Below are 12,006 nucleotides of genomic sequence, written 5' to 3' on the forward strand. Positions count from 1 at the left end.
GTGACCATATATGTGTAAGTAAATTTATGGATTCTCTGTTCTGTTTTGTTGGTCAGTTTGTCTATACTTGTGCTAATATCACATAGTCTTAAGTGTTATACCTTTATAATAGGTCATGATATCTGGTAGTACAAGTCATTTATTTTTGCTCCTAATATTCAAGATTACCTTGGCTCTTCTTATCCCTTTGCATTTCTATAGAAATTTTAGAATCATCTTGAAATATATACAAAATATCTACTCAGATTTTGATTGATCAAAAATTGATTTGGAGAGAATTTATATCTTTATAACATTGAGTTTTCTAATCCATAAACATGGTATAGGCCTTTTTATTTAGGCTTTCTTTAATTTCTCTCATATTTTATTGTTTTCAGTGTAGAAGTTTTGCTGATATTTTTTTAGATTTATTCCTAGATATCTTATTTTTTTAATGCTATTACAAATTGTACCATTTAAAATTGACTTTGTATCCAGAGACTTTGCAAATTCACTTATCAATATTAACAGTTTCTCTGTAGATGCTCTTGGATTTTCTGTATACAGTCATGTAGTCTGTGAATGAGTTTCATTTCTTCCTCTTCAATCATTTTTCTTTTTATTTCTTTTTCTTGTCTTATTGCACTAGCTACCTGCTTAGCTTTGTCACACTCCAGATAGACACCTGTGCAAGGATAACAAACATATCGGTAAAACTTTTTTTTATCTCCCCTATTATGCAAGGTTTTCTGTTTTATTTTGGTTTTTTTGGTGAGGAAGATCAGCCCTGAGCTAACATCTGTTGCCAATCTTCCTCTTGTTGCTTGAGGAAGATTGTCCCTGAGCTAACATCTGTGCCCATCTTCCTTTATTTTGTATGTGGGATGCTGACACAGCATGGCTTTGATGAGTGGTGCTTAGGTTCACACCCAGGATCTGAACCTGCAAACCCTGGGCCACCAAAGCAGAGTGCATGAACTTAATCACTATGCCACTGGCCCAGCCCCTGTGCAAGGTTTTCTACGTGCTGTTACATCCACCCAGAAAACTCTCCCTACCTTCATTTTGCTTAGGTAAAACTCATGAACCCTTCGGGTCTCAGCTTAAACTGCTCAGTAAGACGATTTCATTGATCCCTCTGAGAGAGTGGGAATTGCCTATCATCTGAGGTGGTTAAGCACAGCCCTCAAGACACTAGGCTGAAATTGCTGGTTTATGAGTTTGTCTCCCCTGCTGAACCATAAGCCCTTCAAAGACAAAGACTCCACAGTGTTCATTGCTATATCAACATCACTTAGCACAGTGCATGGCATATCATAAGCACTGCATAAATGTTAGCTTTTCATTGTCCTCATCATTATCCTCATCCTTGTCTTTGTGGGAGATCAAGATTTGGCCACCCTGAAATATGTCTCTTTGCCTTGATTGTTTTCTCTGACGGACATTTGACCTCCCCCACTGCCTAAAGAATTTAACATAAAAGACCTGTTCCAGGAAGGAGTTACTATCATATGATGGCTGTAATCTAATGTAAAATAGATGTTACAATAGGAAAGGCACCAACAAGTCCCTCTTTTAAAAAATTCTGTCTCTTCACAGCCACGTGCTCTAGGTGGCCCAGCAAGGCGTTTCCAGACAAACATTTACATTTATAAGGGAAATCTCTATTTGTAGAGGTATCTCCTTCTCTGTACTGGGAAAAGGGAGGATGACCTCATCTCTAAAAACTCATCACTGTGAAAGGTGAGGCCTTAAATTTGCATAATAACCTTACTCTTGCTTACCGTGCTTTTCTGGTAATCTCCCATAACTGACTTCCCATACCCCCAACATCCTCCTTTGTCTTTGGCTGAAGATGGTATTTAAGATGAGAATCTCGGCTATTGTGTTGAGAAACTCAGTTTCCCGGTTTCTCCAATGTATACATGTTATTAAACTTGCTATTATTTTCTCCTGCTAACCCGTCTTGAATTATTTGGCCAGCCAGAAGAACCTTAAGGGAAAGGGTGGAGGGGGATTCTCCCTCTTCCCCGACATGTTCATCCTCCTCCTCCTCATCTAGATACTGAAGCATGGTCCTCATCAGTATCAGAGTCTACTCCAGTTGTTAAGTTATCTCTCTTTTCCTCTGGACTGATGTTCTCAAGGGTAAAAATCATATCTTTTATGCTTGTATCTCCAGTATTTCACACAGTGTCTTCCTCTTAAGAGACACCTAACAAAGGTGTGAGAGAGTGAATGAGTGAGTGAATAAATGAGTGAATTGATGGATGAGTGGTCCTTGCTATATGAAACTGAGGTCCATGCAGAATAAGTTGGGTAGCAACTTATGGTACTCATACTGCAGAATTATAAGCCTGAAGCCAAAATTAATGCCTTAGTTCAGTGTGAATTTCCCTTTGCCCAGAAGCTCCTCTTGCTGTCAGTTCTTTTAGCATTCTCTCTCTCTCTCCATTCATCCAGTATTGCAGTGTCCTGGATAGCTTTCTTAAATCATCATCTTAAGCTCCAAGAGCTCCAGAAAACTCAGGCCAGATACTGTTTTTTGGTCCAAGATTCAAGACCACTTATCTTAATTTTTAAAAATCTTTGGCTTTCTTTCCTTCCCAGAATTAAATTAAAGTTTGCTTTCCATCTTGGGAACTCTCCCTGGACTCATGTACCTCTTTCCTCCCTGGTTCCCTTCATTTACACCCCTCCCCACCCCAGTCTTGTTGCTTTGCTGTTTTGAAACTTCAGAGGTGAATTCTTAAGTTTTCAGACACCATGGATTTAATCGCATCTGCAGGGGCCCAGAAAGAGCTTGGGAAAGACCTATTTTTCATGATCTGTCATCAGGAACTGTGATAACTCAGCCATAAGCTCACAACCCAGAGACTTGCATTGCACGCATTTGAAAACAGAATGAAGCTCTGCAGGGCACTTCTCCAGAATCCCTCATCTCCAACAACCAGGTGATTTTCCTTCCATCAGTCTCACCTGGAGACCCACACCTTCTTTGGTGTTATCTTCAACTTGCATGCCTTTCTGAAGGCATTATTGCACATTGCCTTTTCAACTGAGAACAGTTCCACCCCACTGAGATGGGCCAGGCAGCAGGGAAGCTCCAGACAGAGTCTGCTTTATTGGAGAATAGGCCTGGAGTATGTTAATGCCAGCTGACTAGAGAATTGCAGGGAATGGGGTGGGGCCCATTAACCAGTGAGATTAGGGCCTTGTAAAAGCAAGCTCTTGCTCCAGGTCCCTATGTCACTAATTGTAACTGCACTCATCCCCTTCTCCTCTCTTCCTTAAATAAGTACATTTATTCAGCCAGGGGAATCAGTTGCTTGCTTCTCCCTGAAGCAGTATCTCTATTTAATTCAAATCCTGCCTCTTAGAGGATCACTTCTAAGCCACTGTTTTGACCTGGACCAGGACTAGAGTCAGGCAAACTAGGCACCTAGCATGGAAAATTTAAGGAGGCACTCATTCTCAGGTGCTGACTCAGCACTTACAAAATTTAAGTTCCTCCTTAAATTTTGTGCCCTAGGCACCTCACTTGTCTCACCCCAATCCCAGCCCTGGTTTTGACCCAGAAGTTTTATCAGGTGATCCTTCAGCACAGATTAATCATGGTGAAAATCACACAGGAATGCAGAAAGCCCCCTCCCTTCCAAAACCTTCCCTGTGATCTTTCTACTGAACCCTGAAATATTTTCAGTCCATATCTGCCTTCCTCCTCCCTTTCCCAGATAAAAGCTACTATATGTTGAGAGTTTGGCATATGCTGAGTTCTGAGCTAGGTCCATTCTTGATTATTATTTATTGTTCTCCCAACAACCCTATGAGGTTGATGGTGTTATCCCAATTTTGCAGATGAGAAAGTGGGCTACAACAGGTTGTTCTCTGCCCAACCAGGAAGAGGCAGAGCCAGGGTTTGGCCCAGATCCATCTGACTCTCCAGAATTCTATACTCATTGAGCTGCGCTTATACCCATGAGGGCATCTACCACCATGCAGGGTAAAGCCATTGAGTTTTTCTGTGGCAGAGATTTGAGTGTAGGGGAGGGCAAAGGGTAAGAGAACCCAGGGGCCCAAGAAAGGAGTGTAGAGAGGAGATCCTGGGAGCGATGCAAAGGGACAGTTGGAGAAGCCCCACTCTCCAGTCTGATCTGTTCACAGGGGGCTTTAAGCGTGACCCTGGCTCTAAGTGTGGGCCAGAAAGATGGGCCAAGCTGAGCCTCCATGGATTCCTTTAGCAAGGGGCTGCCTTCTCTCTGCCCAGCCCAGCTGTCTACATCTCCCTCTGCCTGGCGGCAGCCCTGCCCTGCAATGGGACTGACTGAGCTCTGGCATTTGTAGCTGGGGCCTGGACCAGAGAATGAGCAGTCCCCTTGGCTTTGCTCAATGAAACGTCTCTACATTCTCTCAGTGCCTAGCTCATGTCCTCCCTTCCTGGACTCCTTTTTCCTTCTTTTCAACCAGCAAAATCCTACTTCTTAAGGCTCATTGTGAGCCTCACCTCTCTAAGAAACTCTCTTCAGCCTTTCACTTTCCCCCTTACCTTCTGCAGAATGAAATGGTTCTTTCTTGTCGTGGATCTTCTTTCTGATTTTGTAGGATCTCCTGTTATAGGGCTGTTGGTGTCTGAATGCAGGTCACTTTCCGATCCAGTATGAGCTCCTTGAAGGCAGACTGGGCTTGCGTCAGTGCTTCTCTGCAGTGTTCCAATGGTACCATGCATAAATCTAGAATATCTTTTGCCATCTTCCTAGAGAAGGCTCTGTTTTTCCCAATAAAGTTATTTTAAAGAATCAAAACACATAAAAGTATATGAAGTGGAAACTGAGACTCCTTTCCCCTCTCCCAATTCTACTGCCCAGTGGTGTCTACTGTTGAGCATGATGCCCTTTCTTCCAGAAGTTTCTGTATACAAACACAAATACGCAGACATAGATCCATCTATAGATGCATTTCCTTGATTTTTTTTTTTCCAAGAGTGCAGTCAAACTATGCATATGTTTTGTGGATTCCTTTTTTCTGCTTAACAGTGCAACGTAGCTTTGGGTTCATTTCAGTGCATACAGAATTGTCTCATTTGTTTGACAGCTATGTGTAGATATACCATAATTATTAAATAACCTTTGTTGCTGGATATTTGGGTTGTAATAATTTTTTATGGCAGTGAACTTCCTTGTACTAAAATATTTGCATATTTGAGTAGGTATTTTTATGGCTTGGAGTCCTAGAGATGGAGTTCCTGGGGAAAATGGTATGTGCCTTTGGATTTTGGAGGATATTACAAAGGTGCCTACAAAGAGTCTGCGTAGGTTTTCTCTTTAAACAGTGAATGAGAATGCTTCTCCCACACTTCCATACCCAAACCTCACTAATACTGTATATTACCAATCTTTAAAACTTTTGCCATTATGAAAGATGAAAATAAGAATTAATTGCTGTTTTGATTTACATTTCTTTTGTATATTGGTAAAGTGAATTATTTTTTGATATGTTTATTGCCATTAGTATTGCCTGTTCATGTCCTGTGTCTGTTTTTCTTTGGGACTAGTCATCTTTTCCAATAGGAAAACTAAAAAGTATTTCTAAAAGTATTTTTTATGTTGGGTAAATTAGGCATTTGCTTGTCATATGTATAAGAAATATTTCCCCCAGTTTATCTTTTCATTCGTTCTGTGGGTTATTATTATTATTATTTTAATGAAAACCTTTTTGTAATTGAATACTCTTTAAAAAGTTCAGATTTTCTTTACTGTAAAATAAGAGCATAGGCTTTAAACTTCCATCTGAATTCAAATACAGGCCACACAGCTTACTCTGTGAACTTGCATGTCTCTTCACCTCTCTGAGCCTCAGGGTCCTCATCTGTTACTTAGGAGCAATGCTGGGAAAAAATGAGATAATGGCACAAAGTAACATTGACAAAATGGGTGGAATTAACAGAGAACCACTTCCGGAAGTCAGAAGGCGGCTCCCTCTGGCCCATTGCTGCCCCCCGCCCCCTACCCTACTGGGGTTCTTCTCCAAAATTCTCCTCCTTAGTCTGGGGAAATTGCTTCCCCCAAAACGTGCCCCATCTTTTCCCACTCTGGGAAAAGCCAGAAGAGAAGATTCTGGCTGTCTCCTCTCTGATTAATAGGGAAGGTGGGAAAAGAAGGCATCCTCTAAGTTAAATGTCTGTTCCACTGGCCAGGCCATCTGGCCACCTGACAAAGGTCACCCCAGCATTCTCCCACTTACATTACCGAAATTGACTGAATCTCATCATTTCAAGCCTTAGATCAATTTGCTGGATGTTCATTTAGTTTTCAAGTTGTTCATTCCCTCTTTCACTCAGACTAGTAATTTCAGGGGCTGTGTTATAATTTTGAGATGTTGCTTTAGAAGCATTACAAAACATTAAAGTACATTTAGCCTTGAATTGTCACTTAAGATGATTGCAGGAAATAGGGGTTTCTGGATCATAAATGTGACAATAGATTGAGAACACAGCTTCTGTTATGACTAAATGGGGACAGAGAGTACAGGAGTCCTAAGTATACAGCTACTTCTTGTGTGGGCCCCAAGGAACCCAGGGAAATCAAGGCCGCTGCTGGAGGAGGGGGAGCTGGCCTGGGCTGGGGCACTCGGGAGGGGTATGCGCCATCACTCAGCGAGGGGTGCTCAGAGCCCCCTCCCTACCTGAGCAGCATACTGGATGGTTCTGGAGGGTGGGGTTGCAGACTCGATGGGCTGGCCTGAATTTTCTGATCATTTCCCACCCCATTCCCACCCTCCTCTATTTTTATCTTTATGTCTATCTTCAGCATCACCCTCACCCAACCTCGCAATGCCTTTAATGGCCAGCTTCAATTAATGCGGGGCTCTCTGCGCACGGCCGCTGAGGTCCCCATGGAACCGCGGACCTTTAGAAGGTGGAAGAGAGTCCAAGGGCACCGACAGCCCCTGCGACCAGTATTGGGGGCTGAGGGGGCCCTGCTCCTGTGTCTCGCTTTGGTTTGGAGCAGACATTCCCCAAGGGTACCCGCGGGCTCCTCAGAGTCTGCAGGCTTTGCAGCTGGTGAGGCACATCCCAGCGGCACAGCAGCCGCCCTCCTGCCAGAGCGCCCCCTGCAGGCAGCGGCCGCAGCCATGATGGCCTCGTCTGTGGAATGGGCTCCTGGCCCATGGGCCCGCTCACAGCGCTTCTGCTCTGAGACACTGGCTGCTGCGCCCTGCCTCGGACTTTTCCAGGGTGCTGCGTTTAGGATTCCGGTTCTGCCGCCCAGTATGCTTTCTTCTGGACTTAAGGCCAACTCAGCCATATGCGAGGTCATTGAGGGGCACATGTAGACCTTCTCGTGTCCTGGGGTCAGGGCTGAACTGTGGGCGAGATTGGGCCACGGGTGTCCTCAGCAGCCACCTACAGTGGCAGCAACTTCAGGCACTGGGCAGGATGGCTGAGAAATCCAGGGAAAGATCTGGCAAGAGTGAGTAATGTCCTCGCAGCAGGCTTCTTAAGTGCTTGGTTGGCATGAGATAGAGAGGGTCTCCAGGCCATGGCAGCCGCTGCGTGGTCCCAGCGGGGAAGGGGAGCTTACCTCCTCTCCTCCAGCCTCCAAGGGCCCAACCAACACTTGTGGCAGGCAACATTAGCCCATTTTACAGATGAGACACAAAGAGGTCAAGAAAGTGGACCAGAGAGTGCACAGGCCAGAGATAGAAGAGCTGGTGTGGCCCAAGGGCTCTGTCACTTATGTGTCCTAGCTGCGCAGTCACCTCAGTGCTGATCCTGTCCTGCTGCAGGCTCCTGCTGCAGGCTCCAGCAGCCTTCAGTCCCCATCCCTTGCCCAAGTGAGACCAGGAGCTCCTAAGAACCCATGGGTGGCCGATGCCTTTTCTGGAGGGTGAGGAGGCAAGGGGCCAATGACTCTCCCCACTATGAATGTAGTCCATGACTCTCTAGCTATAGACCAATCCCCTTGGAATTCTTACCCTCTGATCCATCCACTGGCTGTTCATAAGATGTCCTGCTCCCCTACCCCAACCTCTGCATGGGCCGGAGTCCCATGGCTCTGGGTGGGGCAGGGAATGGGGCAAGCAGTGCCTGGCACTGGTGTGTTTTGAATGAATAACTAACTGGATCATGCCCTGTCATTTCAGCCCTTGTTGGGAGTTGATGAAGCTTTGCCCTGTCATCAGCTGACCGTGTCCTGCTGTCATTTGAGCTCACATATCCTTTTAGGACAGGGACATGTTCTGCTCCCTGTAGACTCTACTGTATCGGTATACCTGTCTATGGAGGATGTTGGGGACCTGTGCCTGGGGGCCTCCTCTTGGGGCCTTCTGCGTCAACCATCATCAATGACCTGGGTCCTTAGAAACTCTTAAGCACTTGGTGCCCAGGGGCCAGATGTCCAGCTGGACATTCTCAACAAGGAGTTTCCCTGATGCTGGGGAGTAAGTGGCCTGCTCTTCTGTGCAGTACCCCTCCCCCACCAACACAGTTCCCTCCTGAGACCAGAGGCCCCAGCTCCCTACACAGTTGGTCCCAAGATGTCAGCAGCAGGGCCTCAGATGGGTAAACCCTTTGGATTAAAGGTTTTCCCAGGATGGCTCCTGATGCTCTGTGCCAGGGTTTCTCAACACCTTTTGGTATATGACACAATCATGCAAAGGACATTCTGGGGAGGGAGGAAGGCTCCAACTACCCCCTTGAGCATCTCCTCCCTCTCCCCCCATCTCCCCGATCATTGCAATTTCCTGGGACTGTGAAGCTCAGAGGCCATGCTGTCCCCAGGCTCGCTGCAAACACTGCCCCACAGTGCCCATACCTCACCTCTTCCGGGACTCATGAAGCTCAGAGCCCCTCCTTTCCCCCTGGGTGCGATCAGTTATTCTGATATATCAGACAGGGAAGGCCTGGAATGAGGATTTCTGCTTCTGCAGGAAGTCTTCCCTGCCCCCCGTCCAGTGTCTCTGGGGGCCAAGTTTGCTTTACTTCGCCCATGCCCAGACACTATCCTCACCCCTCTCTTTTCCTCTTTCTCTCCATCACCAGTGGGTCCTATTTAACTCCTCCAACCACAGCCTTTACATTTTTGATATATCCACTCTCCAGAGAAATCTGGAAAGGCCTACTATGCATCTCTTCTGCTTGAGTGGTTTTCCTTTGGTTCCAGCCCCCAGATCTCTCCAAGCTGCCACTGGAATATTTCCAAGTTCCTGCCTCATCTCTGGAGCTGGCTGGCTGAAAGCTGGTCCCTGAGCTCCAGGGAATTCTCTTAGCTCATTCCAGAGTGTCTCTTAAAGAGCAAGTGAACAGGGAAAGAAGAGTTTTGTTGGCATTGCTGCAGATGCCTGTGCCTTAGAGCTTCCAGTTCCCTGCGCCGGTGCCCAGAGCTGCGGTGCCCAAGGTCTGAGCAGACGGGGTCAGCCGTGCATTTTGACTTGTGATAAGTACTGTTTTATTTTGTTTTCTACTTGAGTCATTCAAGGGAGGATATTTTGCCATCACCACTGCCAGCTCCTTGTGGGACAGGCAGCCTGAGAGGTCTTTTATCACCTGCAGTCCTGGGCACATGGCCCATCTACTCTAATACTTGCCAAGTTGTCATTTTGAGGTACAAATGGGGGCAGTTGGGGTAAGCAGAAGGGGCAAGTATGGTGGAGGCCGAGAGACCCAGGATTAAACCCTGGATCCAGCCCATAGAGCTGGTGTCTTCGGCAAGTTGATGTTATCTGTCTACTAAGTGGATTGAGTGATGCTCAGCTTCCAAGGTTATTGTGAGGATTGAATTTGTAAGGACTCACACTGGACCTTGGACAAGTCAATCCATCATAGCCTTTTGGTTCCCTCATCCTAAATAAGAAGGCTTCTTGTCTGTTTCCAGCCCCTTCCATAGGGTGCTGGGGTGCGGGTGTTAGGGAGGTCCCATCACAGAGCTCAGGCTGGAGATGGAAAGGAGAGATACACTGAGAGGGCCGCTCCTCCAACCAACTCTGCTCATGCTCACAGGCCCCCCTGGTCCCTGGTGAGGGGAACGGGGAAGATCCTGGGCTGGGGATCTGAGAGGCTTGCCCAGCCACCCAGAGGGCAGGGGGTACCTGATGAGCAGATGAGGAAGCCTCAGCACAGATTTGCAGTGTCTTGCCTGAAGCCACTCAGGTGGAAGAATGCAGCACCCTGGACTCCAGGTCCCAGACACTTCCAGGAAATCCTGAAAGGTGATGGTTGGGGGAAGTGGAGAGTAAAGAAGGGATGGTGGGAGAAGAGAGGATGGGGAAACATGGGGACAATAAAGTTGTGTAGGTGCTGCGCCAAAAGGCAGGGACAATGTTAAGCTTGTAAAGGAAGCTACACTCTTCCCTCCACACCTCCTCCACGTCCTGCCCTCTAAACAGAGGAAGGCAAAAATGATTCAGTGCACAAGCCCTGGTCTGGAAATCGGGGTTGGGGGCAGATTTAGTCCTGGCTCTGCCACTAAGTAGCTGTGTGAGTCTGGGAGAGCTTCCTAACTTCTCTGGACCTTTCTTTCCTCGTTTATAAAATGAGAAGGTTGGATGAGATGACCTCTGTTGTCTCTTCTAGCTCTAAAAATTTCTGTGATGATTCAAGCAAAAACCCCAGAGCTCTGACTGTTGTGATTGCTTTGAGATGGAAGCCAGCACAATTGCCTTAGGAAGGAGGCTCGCTCCCTTTTTCTTCAGCTGAGGAAGGCCCTTGGAAGATGGAAAAGCCAGAAGCAGCCTGGCAGCTGATGTTGGATAGAGGAGAAGTCCCCACCCCCCTTACCACCCCCTTCACCTCCACTCATGGCAGCCCAAGCCTCTTCTACCTCCCAGGAAAGTGCTTAATCTCACTACCTTGCGTAAAAGGAAGCCAAGAATAGCCAGGGTCACTCTGTTAGTCTCCTAGGGCTGCCATAACAAAATACCACAGACCGGGTGGCTTAAACAACAGAAATTTATTGTCTCACAGTTCTAGGAGCTAGAAGTCCAAGATCAAGAGGTCAGCAGGTTTGATTTCTTCTGAGGCCTCTCTCCTTAGCTTGCAGATAGCCACCTTCTCCCTGTGTCCTCATGCGGCTGTCCCTTTGTCTGTGTCCTAATCTCCTCTTATAAGGATACCTGGTCATATTGGATTAGGGCCCATGCCAGTCACCCCATTTTAACTTAATTACCTCTTCAAAGACTCTATCTCCAAATACAGTCACATTCTGAGGTACTGAGGGTTAGGGCTTCAAAGTATGAATTTGTGGTGCGACACAATTCAGCCCATAACAGTGACCATGACATTTATTGTCCACACTGGAATACTTTTTAAAAAAAATATTATTGAACTTTTCAGTATGTATGTTATACTTCAATAAAAAGTATACATATTATAAGTTTACAGCTTGAGCACATTCACAAAATCAGATTAAGAGACAGAGCATTACCCCTACCCCTAGATCTCCCACTGTGTCCCCTTGCACTTATCCCCCCAAGGGAAACCATCGTCCTGACTCCTAACAGCATATTAGCTTTTCCTGTTTTTGTACTTTGTGTACACAAAATCATGTAATGCATAATCTCCTGTGTCTGCCTTCTTCATTCAACATGGTGATTGTGAGATTCACTCGCATTGTAGGGTGTGGCTGTATTCTGCTGATTCTCACTGCTCTATAGAGCGTACAGTATCCCACTGTGTGAATCTTCCAGTTTCTCCACACAGTCTACCATTGATGAGCTTTTGTGTAGTTTCCAGTTTGGGCCTGTTACAGACAAGTTGCTATGAACATTCTTATATGCGTCTTTAGGTGGACATATTTTGTGCATTTCTGTTGTCGAATCCCTGGGAGTGGACTTGCTGGGTCACAGGGTATCCACATGTGCGGCTTTAGGAGAGACTGCCAGGTAGTTTTCCAAAGTACTTGTACTAAGTTACATTCCCACCAGCAGTGTATGAGCATTCCAGTTGCTCTGTATCCTTGCCTATGTGTGTTTTTTATTTCTGTGTATGTTTATTTTAGTTATTCTGGTGAGTATGTGGTAATATCACATTGT

At 46.1% G+C, this 12,006-nt stretch overlaps 1 protein-coding gene across 1 annotated transcript in view; it reads left to right on the plus strand.

The window, feature by feature from the left end:
- GPR39 (G protein-coupled receptor 39) overlaps window positions 1-12,006 on the plus strand; it is a 188,494-nt gene that overhangs the window by 157,551 nt on the left and 18,937 nt on the right. The window lies entirely within an intron of this gene.

Source organism: Diceros bicornis, chromosome 10 (genome assembly GCF_020826845.1).
Source record: "Diceros bicornis minor isolate mBicDic1 chromosome 10, mDicBic1.mat.cur, whole genome shotgun sequence".
NCBI lineage: Eukaryota > Metazoa > Chordata > Mammalia > Perissodactyla > Rhinocerotidae > Diceros > Diceros bicornis.